This window comes from Pteropus medius, unplaced genomic scaffold (genome assembly GCF_902729225.1).
Source record: "Pteropus medius unplaced genomic scaffold, Ma_sr-lr_union100, whole genome shotgun sequence".
Taxonomy (NCBI): Eukaryota; Metazoa; Chordata; class Mammalia; order Chiroptera; family Pteropodidae; genus Pteropus; species Pteropus medius.
Genome location: NW_024355206.1, coordinates 3,606,818 through 3,625,521, shown reverse-complemented (window position 1 = coordinate 3,625,521; position 18,704 = coordinate 3,606,818). Strand labels below are relative to the sequence as shown.

General features: G+C 48.7%; 1 long non-coding RNA gene across 1 annotated transcript; it reads right to left on the bottom strand.

The window, feature by feature from the left end:
* Nucleotides 1-6,682: 6,682 nt before the first annotated feature.
* On the bottom strand, nucleotides 6,683-10,931 carry LOC120599258 (uncharacterized). The gene is made up of 3 exons (XR_005651839.1): nucleotides 10,270-10,931; nucleotides 7,314-7,404; nucleotides 6,683-6,776 (listed from the first exon to the last, which is right to left on the bottom strand). It is a non-coding gene; the product is annotated as an uncharacterized LOC120599258 (long non-coding RNA).
* Nucleotides 10,932-18,704: the final 7,773 nt, after the last annotated feature.

Here is an 18,704-nt window from a genome sequence, read left to right as displayed (position 1 = left end):
CCTGCCACTCCCTCCAATCTTTCGCTTAGGTCTGCACTTCGCCCCAGACCTGGGTTCTGGCCCAAAAGACCTGGCACACAGCAGGTGCCTAACAACATTTGTTGGATTGGTGGGTGGGTGGATGGGTGAACGAAGGGAACCACTGTGAAGGCATCTGCCTAGACTGCCATCCTCATGGGAGAATGGGGCCTGGCGCCTTCTGCCCTTCAGACTGTCACAACACTTGGCAGTGCCAGGCCTGTGGAGCGTGGTGGTAGGCCGGTTACTGAAGGCTTCGCCCTCTCAAGACTTCTGCAGGCTTTGCCAAGATAAGTGAGTGGCCTTCTACTTGCCTCAGTATTTACTTAGATTTTCATGTGTGTGTGTTGATGTTTTTGGTTATCAATGTCTTATTCTCAGAAAGCTAGCCGATTTTCCCATTTATTGATTTGGAGATGCACCGTTTACCAGGAGCTAAGAGTTGTACAAACACCAGTGTCTGTTTCTAGCTCCCTGGTCTCTTGTGTATTTGGAGTCCACTCCCGTGTAGGAAGGCTTTGGGGAAGGACCAAGATGCATGCTGGGGTTGGAATTCAAACTTTAGTCATTCCTGCCTCTATAGAGCTTCATATCCCAGCCAAGAGGGCGGAGGCCCCAGACAGTGGTTTTCAACAGCTTCAGCTGACAGCGGGGCTTGTAAAACACAACTTGGGAGTCAACAGGTCTGAGGCGAGGAGCCCAAGGGTCTGCATTTCTAACAAGCTCTCTGGTGATGCTGCTGCTGCCCACTACCTGGCCCCACATTTTGAGAACGACTGGCCTTGGCAGAGGAGAGGGCACCAGGTATCAGCCCTCTGGGTAAATGCGCACCTCATCTTCTGGGAATTTTAGCTTTGGTCCTCGGGTAAGGTCCCCTTCTTTCTCTTTCAGCTTTGGTTTCCCATGATGGCTAAGCTACCTCAATCTGCATTCGGGTGAGTCGGAACCATCCAAAGGGTGTTTAAGAATGTGGGAGTGGAACAGCCTTGCTTAGTGGGAGTCGTTTGCAGAAAAGGGTCTTGTGTCACAAGGAAGCCAGGGCTCTAAAGCTGCTTCCAGCACCAAAATACATCTCGGCCACAGCGAAACAGAAGCAGAACCATCATTCCCAGCAGGCACTTAGCCGAGTGAACTGAAGGCAAAGAAACTTCCTTAAAAACAGTGGAAACAAGTGTAAGCTGACATTTCCCAGGCCTTGCCAGCCTGCAGTGTCAAATGGGGTCACATTACCCCCCCCAAAAAAAAATTTGCCTGAGAGCAGAGTTCTGTCTCCCTGCCAGACCAGGCAAATGCCACTTCATAACGCGGTCTGTTGGGGACTCCTAGACAGGGGGCCTGAAGCACCAATGTGTTACAGAGGCTTTCCAGAAAAATGCTGTTTCCATGTTTACTTAGAGCCTGCTCTCTACCTGGACCCAACAGAGCCAGCTGCTGAGTTGGGAATAAAGTCTCAGAACAGAATGGGGCCAGCCTCCCCCAGCTGTGAGTTTCACCAGTTCATAGGCAGGAAGACCATGGCTAGGAGTCAGAGTCCTTGAGGTCAGAGGCCAGTTGGGTCAATTTACTGTGTGACCTTCAGTAAGTTACTTAACTTTTTTGCCCTCAGATCATAATAGCATCACCCTACAGAATTGATTGTTATGAGGATTTAACAAGATGATGCATGATCAGCATGTAGCACGGTGTCTGGCACTAGCTGTATGTGAGCTGTTGTTATACCATAGACCCACTCTCTCTATATTTGTTGTTTGTTGCATCTATTTGTGACTGATGAATAAACTGGACTGAACATAGTTTCCACTCAGTGGGTTCAGCCATTCTCAAATTAATCCTTTTTATAAAATTTCTCAAAAAAAAGCCTCTTTCAGGCATGGCCACACCCAGCTATCCAGCCATCATAAGCATCTAGATTCTGGGGTTCTGGAGACTGGCAGACAGCAGTACCCCACAACATAGCAGATCTCAATGCAGATTCTAGGAACCCCTGGAGGATCAAAGCATAGACATGCGAGTGTGTATAAAGCCCTAAATCATATGTACTGATGTTTGTCTGCAGATTTCTGGGACAGCGGCCATGACTTTCATCAGAGAGGCTAAGGATGGCCTCAACAGGCTCCCCGGGCAGTGCGACCGCTCCCAGACACACCAAGTCACTCTGAAATGAGATGCTGGGACAAAGATGGGAGTGGCTCAACTCTGCATCTCCTTCCAAGAGAGCCAGGCCTTCTCCAGAATGAGGAAGGGACTCAACACAACGAAATGGTGAGCGCAAATTAGGAAATGTAAAGCCTCAGGCAAAAGTATGATAATTCGTCATAATAACAAACTGCCTGCAATCTTGTCAGGGAGATGAGCCTCATGGAACAGTGAGCAGACCTGTCCCATCACAGACCAAGCAGATGGCAGGCGGAGTCCATGGCGCAGCTTCTGCAAAAATGGCCAAAGGAGCCACAGAATGGGTGAGTCCATAGCTTTGGCTTATCAATCTCCTGAGCCCTTAGCTTTTCTTCGCCTCGCTTCCTAACCTGAGAAATGAGATTCTGTGCGACGGTAATGGCCACCGTGCTGTCTTCCTCTCAGAGTTGCTGTGAAGAGCAAGAAGCCCGTGAATGTGGGTGATATGTTTAGTGTCTGCCTCAGAGCAGCTGGGCCTGGGCAGCCTGAGTGTGAATCTGAAGCCGGCACTTCCTCCCTGGGTGCGCCTGTGTCTAATGGGATACTTTAAGTATTTCCCAGAGCGTGACAAGCTGTAGCCACCTTCATGATTTATACACTCCCAGGACACACTTGGGTGCCACTGTCAGCCCTTCTTTCGGGAGGGCTGGGCCAGAAAAGAAGGGACTCTGGGGACAGGTAGGGTGGGAGAAGAGGAGGACAGGGAATTCAGCAGGGAAAGAAATGTCCCAGAGAGAAATTACACTGCAGCTCTATGAAAATGGCGAGGTTCCTTTTCTCATGTCCTCACAAAAAAAAAATGTCCAATGAACTATTTCTTGTTACCTCATGGAATGGATCTATTTCGGGCTCAGTGGCTCTGTTACTGAGTGCTGGTGCTTCCTATGTGCCATAGTCCTCACCACAACCTGTGAAGAGGATCTTGTTATTTTCTTGAGGCAGCTGAGTTGTAGAAGGCCTTGAAATAAGTAAGGAGTGGACTCAGTAAGAGGCTATAAGAGGCTACCTGAGGTCTGTCACCAGGCTGATGGGGCAGGAAGAGAACACAGCCAGGGGCTGACAATACCTGGACACCCCCAGCAGCTCGACCCAACTGCCCTAAGGGTCCTGGCCAAGTCGTCTTGCCAAAGGGTCAAGCTGCAATGCCCAGTCATGGCCCAAAGTGCTCTGGCAGACCCTTCCCTGGGGAAATGGGGACCCTCTCAGAAAGACCTGGCCCATCCCCTCTCCAGCGCTAAACCCAGATCCCCCAATTTTATATCTCTGCTTTTCTTACCAGGACGACTCCACTGGCCACCTAGTCTGAGGTCATTGCCAGGCCCTCGTGCTAAGAGCTGGGCTACCCAGCAGTGCGTGAATGGGGTGGGACAGCATGAGGGGAAGTAGAGTCACTCCTTCTGGGGCAGCTGGAACTGTTGGTTGCCTCCTGTTTGGTCACCCTCTCCAGTGAAGCTTGAAGTTCCTCAGGGACAGGGTCACAACGGTTTCTTCTCCGTAAGCCCTAGAGATGGGAGGGGGCTCCTCATGCCGTGGACAGAGGCTTTCCTGCCCTCGGAGGTAGGCTACCCTGATCCCCAGGCCCCAGCTCTGAGGCAGACATTTTTAAATCTTCCAGCCTGTCTGTTGCTAATTTTCTGTGTGATCTTGGGCAAGTCACTTCCCCTCTCTGGGCCTTACCAATAGAATGAATGGTCATTTGCCCACCCACTCAGACATTCCAAAACTATGAAATGTTCAAAGCCATGTCCTTTTGCTTAATCAGAACTGCATTCCTTTAATTTGACAAAACTGTAAATGTCCCTGCTAGGTGACTCAGCAGTCCTCAACTCCAGGCCTGCTCACCTATATGACTTCAGTCGCGGAGGGACAGGTCCCACCTAGACCCATAGACTCAGTCTCTGTGGGCCTCTGGGTGGGCAGCACCTGGAGATCACCTAGGAGAGGAGCTTAGACTTTAGAAGGCAGAGTAAGAGGAGAACACAGATTCTCCCTACCCCAATACCTGACATGATGAATCACGATGACAAATTGCTTATAAAACGAATGTGCCAACAAACCGAAAGAGGATCTCTACAGCGGTGGCCTCCAGGGCCCTCTGTTCTCATGGTCATGGCTGCACTGGATGTGGGACTAGGACACACTCTGGGCTGGGCAGGGGGGCTGAGGTGCAGGGCGTTTCACAGAAAGCAGGAAAGAGAAGACCTATAGCCCTCAGCAAGGGTGGCCTCAATGGAGTGACTCTCTTATTCCCTCCTCCCCATAAATGCGAGGGGAAGGCAGCCTGGTTCCCATATTAGAATGAGTAGAATGTCCGCAGGAGTTGCTAAATTAACTGAGCAAGATGGAAAGAATGTGCAAGGCCACCCAGGAAGGGGAAGGAAATCACATGAGGGCACAAGTTGAAAGGGAGCAAAGGCAGCTTCCTTGAAACTAATGTCTTCAGGATAGAGAAAAGTTAAGGAGGATATGAATCGGATATAAAAAAGAGCACAAGGAAGAGACAATTAAAAAATAACGACAGGAAATGCAAAGAGAGCTTGCTGAAGAAAAGACATTAACGACAAAACAGGATCATTACACATCTAAAAACTGAGTTACAATGTAGTGCACACACCTGAAAAGCAAATTAATAGAGAGAAACTTGAAATAACCACAATGAATCCACACAGAAAAGACAAATACATTCAAACAATTAGAAGACAATCATCATGGAACCCAGACCTTCCAACATGTGCGGGATTGGAGTCCTTGAAGTAGATTATCCAACAGCTAAAGCAAAAGAATGTTTAGAGAAATTCTCCCTGAAACGAAGGAAGAACCAAGTGTATGTGTTATGTGTTAAGAGAGCACAAAAGAATCATCAGCATCAGAAACAGACTGAATCAGGCTGAGTTACTCATCTTGAAGATAAAGAAAACAACTCTCCAGGTACTGGGAGGAGACACCAAGTCACCAACAAGGGGAGAAAAGCCAATCTGGTCTCAGATTTTTCCACAGCAGCAGTCAATATGAGAAGACAAGGGAGCTGAGTCTTCCAAGTTGTGTAGAAAAGGGGAAACCAAGACAATTACACCCAGAGATGTTGTTCCAATTTATAAACAACATGGAAAGGGTCAGGGAAAGTAGCACCCATGAGTCTTTTTGGAAAAAAAAAAAGAAGAATTACTCAGCAGTGAGATTAGCTAAACTTTAAAAAAGAGTCAAGTTTTTTAGAGGTATAGTCATGACTCATACGATATAAAGTGAATACATGTCAAAATTTTATTTAACTAGTTAAATAATTAGAGAACAAGTAGTGTTCAAAAGAAAATTGGAACAACACACACATACCTAGGCAGGTGAGGAATACTAACATGAGCACATACGTGTAAAACTGATCAATAGCTGCAGAGTGACCATCAGTTGCATGCCACTGGACAAAATTCACTTGCATTTCTATGAATGGGAATAATTTGCTTTGCTGTAAGTTTTTCTACAACTTAGATTTGCTCAAAGACTGAAAACCACCATGGAAAGCATGGGTCCCCAAATACAGGACACCCCATAGTCTTTTTTGGGGGGAGCGGGGTCCATTTTAAAGTCTTTCTAATTTTTTCTGATGTGAATAAGAGATGATTTCACATACAAAATTCAGGGACAAAATGTGCTTTAAAAAATGCAATGGAAAAAAATGCAATGGAATCTATTTAAATACAGGACTAAGATAAACTACTAGGAGAATTATGGTTGCAGAACAGAATGGAAATGTTCTAAACCTTGATGAAGTGAACATAATAGAATTAAAATCAGGAGCTGGGGGCGGGGAAGGGAAGAAAGATATGTAAGGAAGTGGTCACCTTTTTCATCTCAAGATATGATCAAGCTTTCCCCAAGTGAACCAATTTTTCTTCTTCCCCAAGACTCCAATCTCAATGAGTTTCATAATCTTTTTTCTTAACATTAGAGAAATTCATTATGAACTAATCTCTCTTGTGGAAAGTAAAAATTTATCTAAAATTCAGCAATTTTTCAGAATTTTTTCCTATTATACTCAAGAAAAGTTTAATACTTTCAGTTTAAAATATAGTAGATGTGGTACAGTTCCATCTTTTAAAACTATTTGGACCTACTTACCTTTCTCTCTACCTATACCTCTCTCCATAGCTCTCTGTGTGTAGATGACATTCACCAGATGCTAATTAATGCTGGATGGTGGGCTGTATTATGCATCCACTCTGCCAGGAAGGTCTACGTGTGGGGAAGAGAGTAGAGAACAGGACAAATAAAAACCCTGCCCTCAGGAAGCGGCATTCTAATGGAGGGGGGGGATTTTTTCTTTCTTCTTTGTACTTTTCCGTATTGCTCGTTTTGTTGTTTGAGAATGAGCATGTATCATTTTTATAAAAACAGTGGTTATTATCTTCACACAGACACACCCCTCAGATGATTCTTCTGAACTTCTGAACAGTCAGAGTTGAGAACCACTTGAGTTGAGAATACGCATTTTAAGCGGTATGAGTGTTGATATTTTAGTGTAAATAAAGTTTTCTGGAAGACAGTGTGAGTATCCAAAGGTTCTGCAGGTCCCATCTAGGTACCTGAATCTTGGGAAGAGCCAAAGAGGGAATTCAGTCCCTCTCAGCTGAAAGATCCATTGAGCTTGTCTCCTGGGCCTCTCTTGCCAGGGGTTCCTGTTCTGTGAGATAGATGCCCAATCTAGCTGGCACCTGGGGGCCCAGCCCATCTTTGATAAGTATCTGGGATATGCCTGGCCAAGGCTCTGCTCCCTGCAGCCTTAGGGATTCCCGAGTCCTATCTTAGTCCATTACCCTCATCTCTCACTCCCCCCTTTTGAGCAGAGCCCTGACTCCTCCCCCTCTCCATTTGTACCCTCGCCATAGCCACACTGCCTAACCTCGCCTTTCCCTCACCACGGGGTCTTTGCACATGCCTTTTACTCCATCAGAATGTCTCCTTCCTACCTTCCTTCCCCGACCCCAGGTCCCCGGGCTCCTCCTCTGGAAGCCGTCCCTAACATACCTCCCAACCCTGTGGGTCAGGCCCCTGCCACCGAGCCCCCCGTGGGCCACCTTCTGGGAGGCAGGAAGTCACATGCATGAGACTGGGCCTTGGCCTCTTACCAGCAGGTCAGCCTCAGCCCCGGTCCCTTATCTTCACTGACTGTTTCTTCCTCTGTAAAATACGAACATGGTAAAGTCTTCCTCATGGGTCCTTAAAAGGAATAAAGAAGATAATTGTATTTTTATTTTAAGGTTTATTAAAAGAATTACAACGAGATATGAGCTTAAAGGACGGGCGGGGGTGATGAGGGAAATCATCAAGTCAGTGAAGAAAAGTGATAAAAAGTTTAATTGGAAAAAAAAAGTCTAACTTTCCTGGGAGGATGAAGGCTCACTCTGGAATCAGGCAGTGTCAGACGCCATTGAGGATTCCGTGTGGGCTGGGGCCCTGGCCTCCAGGCCCAGCGGGAACTCTCTTCTCAGCCTCTGTCTCTGTTTTCAGACAGAAAGAGTTCGTCCACCTGGTGCTGGCAGGGCCTAACACTAAACACCAAGAATTGCAGTAGAGAAAGACTGGCTGTTCTTTTTTATGACTGGCAACACCCAGGAGAACAAGAAGCTAATGCTCAGAAGCCCGAACTCCCCAGTGGCATGTAGGCTACAGATTCTGTAGGACAAAAATCACAGGACACCATGGGGTAGGGAAATCGGGGTCATGCTGGGAGCTGATTGGTCAGAGGTGAAGTAAGGGTAATGAATCGTTTCTTCAGGTCTTGAGGACAGTTCTGAGGTCTTTTCCAGCATCTCTCTGTCATTCTACCTTAGGTCTCAGGAATTGAAACAAAACTTAGGTCCATTTGTTATCTTTAGCCTGCCAGAGGTCCAGACCTTGTGACAATTAGCCAGGTCTGGGCGACTGTCTTCTGCAAACAGGAGAAAGGCTGGGTCTCTGGGGGCAGGGGGAAAGAGGGAGAAAGAGGATTTCTAGAGCTAGAATTTAAAGCTAAACTTAATTAAAGTCATAAGGACCCTTGGTTTCATCTCCTTTAGCTCAGCCCCCCATTCCCTGCAGAGTCTCAGGAAACATTGTCCCACACAGTGTCCACCAGAAGTTCCCCCCAAATCATACTCTATTTATGTAACAAGCTCACTGAGCAAACACTGCTTAGGGCAAGTCCCAGGCACCAGTGGGTGACCTGAGGTCACCCCCACCTCCAGTAGTGCCGGGTGAACCTCAGGGCAGGCGGGGGTGGGGCCAGGGTTGTCACTGCTCTGTCTCCTGATGTACCTCCTCCTCCCTCAGGAAATGGTGGCATGAACTCTTCCCCTCAGAGGTGCGTCGTCTGCTGTGGGGGTGGCCTGGGGAGCTGCTGCTCAGTGCCCCCCAGCACGCACGTGGAGCAGGTGACTAAGCCACCACTCCTCCCGGGATACCTCCCCAGCCTGGCTCTGCCTCTGGTCTGCACCCTGTGCCCTTCTCACTGGGCAAAACTTAAGTCACAGTCACTTTTATTAGACACTGTGTACCAGATTCTCATCTCACCTATGAGGGAGGTCAATTGTCCTCATTTTACAGATGAGGAAACAGACCAAGAGCCATGAACCGGTTGCTCAAGGCCACACAGCTGGGATTGGCAGGCCCGCCTGCTCCTCCTCTGCCCCAGCCCCAGCGTCAGGCCAAGAATGAAGCAATGCAAAGCAGGAGGCACTGAGTGAGGATGCTGGCAGGGGTCTGAGAGACAAGAACCAAGGCGTTTGTAGCAGCCTCTGGGGGCATGGGATAGGCAAAGTGTCCACATGGAGGCGCAGGAGTTGCCCCCTTTCACATGAACACTCAAAGCCCAGAACCACCGCTCTCCCCCACCCTGTACCCATTGTCAGACATGCAAATTAGTTCTAGTTTTTTGCTAAGACAAGCAGCCTGATGACTCTACCCTTGTCCTACATCCCTTTGCTTGTGAGTGTGTGTAGGATAAATTCTCCTGGGGCTGGGCTCCAACAGGCCCTACAAACAGGACAGGGTGCTGGGCCTCATGCTAGGAGGGCCTCTCACCTGAGACTGACCCAGACTCTCATCAGAGCTACTGGTCCCCAAGAGGTGATTCCCAGAAAGACCTCCCAAGAACCACCCAGAGGCTTTCTTCTTTCCAGAATTGTGGTTGGTTGGGTTTTTTTGGCCAGAGGGCGGTGCTGGGCTCCAGCCCTGAGTACAGAAGGTGTGCACCAGATCTGCAGATTGTTATGCAAATCAAAAGAGGAAGCAGAGCTTGGGGAGCAGAGGGTTCCTGTTGGGCTTCCTGCCAGGGAAGAGGCTGACCAACAAGGCTGACCCCACTTCCTGCGTGAGGGGTCATGAAGGAAGGGCTCACTGACCACCCAGTCTCAGGGAAATGGGTCCAGCTTTTGCCCTAGCCCCTCTGCACCCTCCCTGTCATCTTGGAAAGGCCCTCCAGAGTCTGTGTGAGCTTAGAATCCAGTCTGAACAGGTACTGAGATGGGATGGCTGTTTACTTCTCCATCAGCTCTGGCCTCTCAGCTGCCTACACAGCTGGTGCCCTCCAGTGATGCGGAGCTCCTCTGTGCCCAGAGCACCTTGGGCGCCCATCCATCCCTGGCCCCTCCACATGGTAGTGTCCCCTTAACCGTGAGTTCCATGACAGCAGAGCGAATCCAGGTCACTATTGCCTCCCTGGCACCCAGCGCAGAGCCTGGCACATCATAGATGTCCAGTGCTGTGCACTGAATGCCCAGCAGCGCCACACTGATGGTGAGCTGGGGATTCAGCAGTGCCTGCCTGGCCGAGGGGCCCCCCAAGCAGGGCCCGGCCTGGGGGATGACAAGAAAGGGGGCTCTACCATTAGTACTCCAGCTGGAGCTGCCAGGGAGGAGAAAGAGGAATGAAAGGATTCCACCCCTCCCCCCCAGAGCTTGAGGCTACCCCTGGACAAGGCCGAAGGCACCCCAGCCAATTTCCCTCAAATACTGCATATGTCACACAGCATTCCTAGATGGAGAGTCTAGGGTTTTTGCCTCCTTTTCAGGAATTTTTAGCTAATTCACTTAAGGGCCCTCGTACCTGGGACTGACGGCTCTAACAAGCATTTGTGGAATCTCTCTGCTTTCAGACACAAAGCTTCCTGTGTCCCGGTCACCTCCGCTCTTGGTGAGTTTTGCCTGCGTTTGTGCACAAAGTGAGCTCAGTAAACATGGCGAGGAATTGCCACTTCACTGGCAGCGTCAGAGATTCGATGGATTCCACCACAGAAGTGCATTTAGCTCCCCTGCAAACAGCAACCAAGGTAACACCGAGTTACGTGACCGCCGGTTGTACAAGCACGTCAATGCCTGGCAGTTGACCAGTATGCTTTCATTTTACTTAAGCTGTCCCCACCCTTCAGAGTGGGGGCTGAAAACCAGCCTGTTCCCATGGCTCCGGGTTGTCTGTTCTGATAAGCATCTGCGTCAGGCCACCCGTTGCTCAATGGCAGCGCTGAGAGCTGGCCTCCCGGCCTTTGCACACGGGGAGCCTCTCACTGTCATCCTTTAAAAAGTGGTGAATCTTGACTGTCGTACATATATAAAAATGAATACGTTAAAGAGTTTATGATATTCCTAAATCAGTGAGGGAACCAACCAGGCAAGCACTTTTACCGGTTCCAAGACAATGGGAAGAACAGACACATTTATTGACCAAGAACACTGAAATGAATGTGAAAATGGAATGAATGCAAAACTGGGGAGAGGGACGTCAGTTGGCATTCCACAGGACAGTTCAGAATCTGCCGTCAATAGGCAAGAAGATTTTGAATCACTATCAGTTACCCACAATCTGCAGAGTTTGTAAAATGACCTTCATAGAACGTGATCAGATAACATAAGGGGTGTCCCTCAGAGTTGAGGAAATGCACAGCTTTTCCGCAGATGTACAGATATTTTCCTAGAATCCTGAACGCCAGAGTCCTTCCTCTGGCTACCTTAACCCACGTCTCTTCCAGGAATCCTGCCTGGATCCATACTAGGGTACTGCCACCCACTGTGTTCCCCGAGTCCCTTCATCTTCTGATCATTTAAAACAGTTGTGTCTTTTCTACTTCTCATTTTGCCTGTTTGAGCTCAAGAGATATTTGTTGAATGAATGAATGAGAAAACAAATGAACAAGACGGGGTGGTCCACGGGGTACCCCAGAGACAGTCAAAGATGTGTAGTGCCTCGTGAATATGTGTAGGTTTCAAGCTTGAACTTAATAAGGGCTCCTCAGAAAGAGGGCTCCAGCCAGCTTGGAAATGCTAGTTAAACACAAACAGCTTGTTTGCTTTTTTCCTTTTAACCACAGCAATTATGAGAGCCTTTAATACATCAAAGTGTCCTATGAATCTCTCAGAAGAAGAATGCAGTGTTTCAGTGTTTTCCATGCTTATCTGATGGTGACGCATATTTTTTTAAATAGAGCAAAGATGAAGGTTCTAGAGAATTCACATTGAGAAATATTAACATAATCCAACCGGCCGGATTTACTTAATAATACATATATTATTATTGCCTGGGTCAGAATTCTGGCTCCAGCATCAATCTCCCTGTGGCCTTGGACAAGTTCCTTAATGTCTCCGCAACTCGATTACTTCGTCTATAAAATGGAACTGGAAAGAGAACTCTCCTCAAAGTTACTGTGAGGAGAACACTTAGCATAGAGCCTGGTACAGTGTGTATTCAATAAATGTTAACTGTGTCATTATTATTTATGAAAACACAAGGTACTGTTTATGGACTGCTTGTCTTTGCATCATCTTGCTTGATCTTCAGCACATTTGTGAGGCCAGAAGAGGAAGAGGAAGATGAGACACTTAGAAGGGCCAAGGCCTTGCAGCCAGCAGGAGGCCCAGGCTCTTGGACCAAGCACCAGGCCCCAAGAACAAGCTAACTGAGGGCTTGGCATGAAGTAGATTCTTCATAAAGGCTGGTTTCTTCTATTCCACCCTCTTCCCTCCTTCCCTTCCAGCCAGGAGTCATGCTGGGCCCTGGTCTGAAGGTCACCTCTGACCAAGGTTAAGGTGGGATGGACGGGCCAAGGGCTCCCAAGTGCACGGGCAGGGCAGGACCCAGGCCAGCCTGGCTTCACTCTCCACCTCAGCTAAGACCCTCCTTTCCCCTCTGTACTTCACCTTTCTCACCTCGCCCCTCTGCATAATCCCTTTTATTTGGGGATTTGAGAACCCAGCAGTCTCTCCCTTTTCAGCCATCCTGGTGACAGGGCTCCACTCTCAAAACACAGAAGGAGCTGAAAATTGTTCTCGATTCAGTGAAGAAATGACGGAAGCCAGTGCCCTGGGGCTTGAGTGGGCCTGCCAGGCCACCTGAGGCTGTCCACAGGATAAACACAGAACCACACAGAACCCCACCCAGGCCTAACCAAAAATGCTGCTCAAAGAAATGACTCAGCTCCAGTGCTCAGACGCAATTTTCATGTTTTATGAAGTAAATAAAGGTGTTTTCATAACAGCTGGGGATGATGATCCAGCAGCAGGCTGTAAACAGAGCAGTGATCTATTCCAAATGCTGGGCCTGAGGCAGGGCCATTGAGGCTAGAAGCTTCCCCAAGGCGGGGGGCCTCCTTCACACCCCGGTGAAGCCAGCTCCTTGCTTCAGCCGAGCAAATAGCACAGACCCCCTCCAGAGTGACACAGAGACTCACCCAGGCCACTTCCTTTACTGAGGAGGGAGGCAAGTGACAGAGCCAGACCTGCACCCCAGGGACCTGATTCTGTCCTCCCCAGATGCCTCTGGCCTGCTGTGGGACTACAAGCCTTTCATGAGCCAGTGTCCTGGCACTAATACTTTGGGGGCCCAGTGCTGAGCCAGGGGGATGCAGCTGGGGAGGAACCACCACACAAGTAAGGAAGATGTCCCACCCCTCCAGCAATGGCAGTCATGCTTGGGGGCCATGACACAGATGCCCTGAAACAGCTAACAGTGTGAAACGAGGATGGTGCTTAATCCTCCCTAGGGACTCAGAAGGAAGAGCTGCAGGAGTTGGGGAGAGGGTGGCACCACCCACTCACCCCCACCCGCCCCTCGTTCTTCATTCGGTCAGTTATCTGGCACTTTCTAAGGGCCCATCTGTCAGCTTCACCCCAGGCTTTCCCATCTCAGCAAATGGCAATACCATTTTCTTAGCTGCTTGGATCTTTGATCCCAGTTTTTCCAATGCATCAGCAAATCCAGTCGGCTTTATCATCACTACACATCCAATGTTAGCCTACTGCTCAGCCACCACCAAGGCCAAGCTGCTCACCTCTGGCTTGGACACTGCAGCAGACATCAGCTGGACTCTTGACCCTTCAGCCTTGGCATCTAAATCCATCTCCAACTCATCAGGCCTTGACACAGCATCATTCTGACTATACATTTCCTGTCTTCAAATCCTCCATTGAGTCCTACCAAATATCAAAACTTTTTAAAGAAATTAAGCAGACTGGGTTTAGCATCAAACGATAAAGAGATGAGATGAACAGGAAAAGGGCACAGAAGCAAAACTATGCGTAATGAGAACTTGCTATATTGACAGAGAGGCGTCACCAACCAGTGAGGAAAAGACAGACTCATATAAATGGTATTGAAACAAGTGGTAATCCATATGGAAAAAGTAAAATTAGATCTCCACCTACCTCCACACACACAACTCCAGGTGGATTCAAGGCTTACGTGTGAATAACAAAATTTTAACACATTTAGAAGAAAATCTAGGAGAATATTTTTACGGCCTCAGGGTAAGGAATGATTTCTTTTTAAAATAAATTTTCTGTTAATTACAATATGCATAACGAAAAGTGCATGTCATAAGTGCACAGCTCAATAAAATTTCACAAAGTGAACCCGGCTTTGTACCCTGCACCTATGTCAAGAGGTAGGATGCAATCAGGATCTGGGAAAGCCCTTCCTGCCTCTTGATAGGAAAGGGTATCTTAGGTACAAAAAGCATAAGCTTTAACTGAAAAGATTGAAACTGACTTTAACACTCAAATCTTCAAACAAAAAAATACCGTCAGTATGATTAAAAAATGTGCCACAACCTGGAAGGAGATATTTGTAAAACATACAACCAGCAGGAGATTAGTTTCCAGAATATGTAAAGAACTTCTGCAAAATCAAGAAGAAAGACAGCCAACCCAACAGAAAACTCAGCATAATTTGTGAACAAATACGTTGTAGAAAAAGAAACCTGGAAGTACAATAATTATATGACAAAAGAGGCTCTACTTTGTTGGTATCAGAGAAATGTAAATTAAAACGAGACATTATGTCTTACCTTACAGACTGACCAAAAAAAAAAAAAAAAAAAAGCTGATGCTACCACGTGAATATATGCGGACCCTAGCCTTAAGCATGGCAGGTGGAGGAATAGATTGGTAAGGCCATTTGGCAGGGGCATGAGGTAGCATCTTGCTAGGTTGGAGGCGAACATATCCGTGACCCATCTCTTCCTCCCCCAGGTACACACGCTACAGAAGTTTTCATGTGAGTGTACCTGGAGGGAAACTGGAAACATCATCAAATTATAATACAGTCTCAGTCGTGCAATGGCGATGTCCTGAATATTAAACACAATAAGTGACTTATCAATAAGATACAGCAAGACGTGTATACAAGGCAGAACATGAGGCAGAACAAGACTAGAGGCTTTGAGAAGACAGAGACCACCCCCTTCCCTCAAGGGCTGACTTTGGGGAAGACAGACACAGGCTGGGCACTAGAGAGAATTTGTGCACAAAGAAGTGGGAGAAACAACAACCATTTGTTTTTTTTTTGTTTGTTTTTGTCTCATTCATTTTATAGGTAATAATGGTAAGCTCCAAGAAGGAAAATGACTTGCCATGTTGGCACCCAAGCTGAGATGATAACTGAGCCTTATCTATAATTCTGTTTCCTTTCTATTGTCCAGCCCCCTCCTCCAGGCCTGATGGCCCCTCTTCACTGAGGTCTGGACTGGTGCAGTAGCCACTGTGCCTGTTGTTCTCCACTTCACACATGGCCCGAGAACTTTCTTAGCCTAGCACCATGGTCACACCGCTCCCCTGTTTAAAAACATCCAGCAGCTCCCCATAGCTCCTGACTAAGTTGAAACTCGGAGTGGTCTCCTATTCAAGGAAGTAAAAGTTATTAGGTTCACAGGTTCTGTGGGCCAAGGATTTGGACAGGCCCCAGAAAAAACAATTTATGTCTACTCATGACATCCGAGACCTTAGCTGGAAGACTTGAAAGCTCGGGCTGGAATCCTGAAGGCTTCTTCCCTCACAGAGAATGGTTGATCAGTGGAGATCTTAGCTGGATATTGGCTGGAACTCCTACATGTAGCCCTGCCATGTGTCCTGGGCTTCCTCATAACTTGGTGAGTGGGTTCAGAGGGAGTTTGGGGACAGAGAGAGAGAGAGAGAAAGAAAAAAAGAGAGAGAGGGAAGCCCCATCACTTTTTATGACCTAGCGGTAGAGGCCACACATTTTGTTTATCAGGGCAGCCACAAAGGCCTGCTCAGTTTCACAGAGAGGGGAAATGAACTCCACCTCCTGTGGGAGAGCAGCAAGGTTGTAGAAGACCATGTGGGACCGGAAATATTTCTGTGGCCATTTTTAAACAGTACACATGGGAAAATAGTCATATTTAGAGCTGGAATGAGTCAGGACAGGATCAGAGCAGGCCTTGACTAGGAGCCTCTCAGGGCATGTGCAGAGTGGAGAACAAGAGGCAGGAAGGCCAACAACAGGCCTACTGCACCAGTCCAGGCCTTTGTGAGGAGGGGCCATAGGGCAGGAAGGAGGGGATGGGGCAGGGGGAAGGGACAATAGAAAGGGCCCACAATCACAGGCGATGCCTACTTATCTCAGCGTGGTCACCAGCATGGTAAATCATTTTCCTTCTTGGAGCTTACCTGTATCACCTGTAAAAGGAGTGAGATAAAAAATGAATGGAGGAGGTTTCTTATTCGTACTGTGGAGCCTTCGAAAATCTGATGAAAGGAATGAACCCTCTCCTCACGGGAGGAAAGATGCACTGAGACGTGTACATGGGACACAGAGCTGAAAGTTTCAGAACGCTCAGACTCAGCCAAGCTCCATGGGAAAGGATGGGGCTTCTGGACCTCCAATGTCTGGGCACGAATCCTGCCTCCACTCCTTATCAGGGAGGAGACCTTGGGCAATTGACTTGACCTCTCTGTGCCTCTGTTTTCCCACCTGTAGCAATTAGGAATGCACTCGGCTGCAGGTAACAGAGAACCCCAGTATTCGGTGACTACAGCAAAATGGCAACTGTTTCTCTCATGTGAAAAAGCCCACGTGTGTGTAGTTGGTGGTGTTGGTTCAGGAGGTTGGACAGAGGATCTTTGTCTCTTCTTTTCGAAAATCTCTCTGCCCTGAAGACTCTTCCCTCCTTAATCTCATTGTTCAGAGTAGAGACATGTGACCAGCCTCCCATGAGAGAGCATGAGGAATGGCGCCTTGGCTAAGTGGTTCTCAACCAGGCCTGCACTGCAGCTCTTTGGGATGTTTGCAGATGTGTGGGGACGGTTCGGGTCGTCACAGTGATTGGGCATTTAGTGGGAAGGGGCTGTGACCATGCATGGAGCAGTCTTACATGAAGAACTGTCCCCCTAGCAATGCCAAGAGCATCCTCCATTGAAATCCTGCGAAGCCCTTCCTTTCTCTGTAGCTGAGGCAGTGAAGAAGGAAGGGCTGGGAACGAGGGTCGAGTCCGCCACCCATGGCATCTGCCACCATGTCCACCTCTCGGGCTGCTGTGATGAGACTAGGTCAGTACTCAAGTCAGTGCACAAGCCAATGCTGGAGACCCTTAAAGGTCAAGAGACCACAGATGAGGTGCTCTGAAATCAGAACACCCAGGGGCTCAGCCAGGCCTTGGCCAAGGCCTGAGAGGAGACTCTGCAAAGAACCAACCACAGGCCCAGGAGGTGGACGCGTGTGGGGCACAGAATGTCTGTGCTCTGATTTTCCTCGAAACTTCTTTCCTCTCTTTGAAGCATGCCTGGCACACACATCCCTCTGTGTCATGCCACATACCCCCCCTCTTCCGTCAGTCCCCAAGGGGACCCTGATTCAGTAGCAGATGCAGCAGGGTAGGTAAAAGGAAGTGGGAGAAACGTCACTGTTGCTTGTCACCACGTCCGTCCGCCTGGCCCAGTTCCCGGCAGGCAGGGAGTCGGCCCCCTGGTGGGTGTGGACCAAAGCCACAGCTCCATCAGTGGGCCAGCAAGGTGGCCGGCAGGGCTGCTGCCACCTTCAGGACTTGGGGACAGGAGAGGTCTGTACCCGATCCCTGGCCCAAGGGAACTTCTGGGCTGCTCTTCAGAGGGGGCACACCCTCATCCCTTTTGCCCTTCCCCAAATTCAGAAGAAACCAATTTTCTCACCCTCCAAACCTGGCCAAGCTATTTCAGTTCTGATGACTATGGAGCCAGTGTGGGACGGACAGTTTCCCACTGGAAGGTGTGGGTTACAGGCTGGGCTCTTAGAGCTGGAAAAGTCCTCAGGTGATTCCACCTGCCCTCCCTGAGCACCTGCTATGTGCCAAGCATTTTTATAGGATTAGTCCATCCCATGCTTATGGAATCTCAGCAGGGGAGGTATCATTATCCACATTTAATAGATGAGGAAACTGAGGCTCAGCAAAGTTAAGCCACAAGTCAGCTTCCTCATTGATGGATCAGGCATCTGAGGTCAAGAGAGAGGAGAGGACCAGCCCAGAGTGGGGACTATCCCAAAGCAAGGCTTGTCCTCGTGGGCTGGGCCTGGCTGCTTTGTCGGAGGGTACTGGGAGTTCGTTCTGGACACAGGCCAGGGACTAAGGCTCACATGGAAATGTTGGGCTGGCAGCCATGTTCTGGGCACTGGGCCTCCCCAGCATCTGCCCACTGCTGCCCTGCTGACTCATGGAGACCAGAAAGTCCAAACTTTATAAGGTCAACCCTGGGCCTTTACACTCTGTACTTGTTGACATGTGGAGCTAGAACAGCTTCTGCTGGGCATGTGAACATGGGGACACGTGCCTTCTGTCTCCTGGACCAACCGTTCAGTCACAGGCTACAGCTTCTGGGCCAGGAGTAGGAAGGCCAGAGCTCCAGACCCACCTTCCACTACCAGCGCCCCATGCGACCTTGACCAGGTCTCACTCTCCCTGAGCCTTGGTCTCCTCATCTGAGGAATCCTAACCCTGCGATTCCAGAAGGGCAAGGATGGTGGAGACACATTTTTTTGCCCCACCCTCAGCACTCACTCTTCTACCTGCAATAGCCATTACGTTCCACCCCTGTGTGAATTCTGATAGATTAGCAGTGACTGTCGGGAACACTGTAGGGAGAAGGATTCCATAGCTGTGTGGTGATGGATTAGCAATGTCTGCCATGGGCCAGGACCAGGAAGTGGGGTACGTGTGCTGTGCATTTACTGTAACTGTGATCTCCCAAGCGTGCTGTTCCAAGTGAACCCTCAAGGAGTTCCCCAAA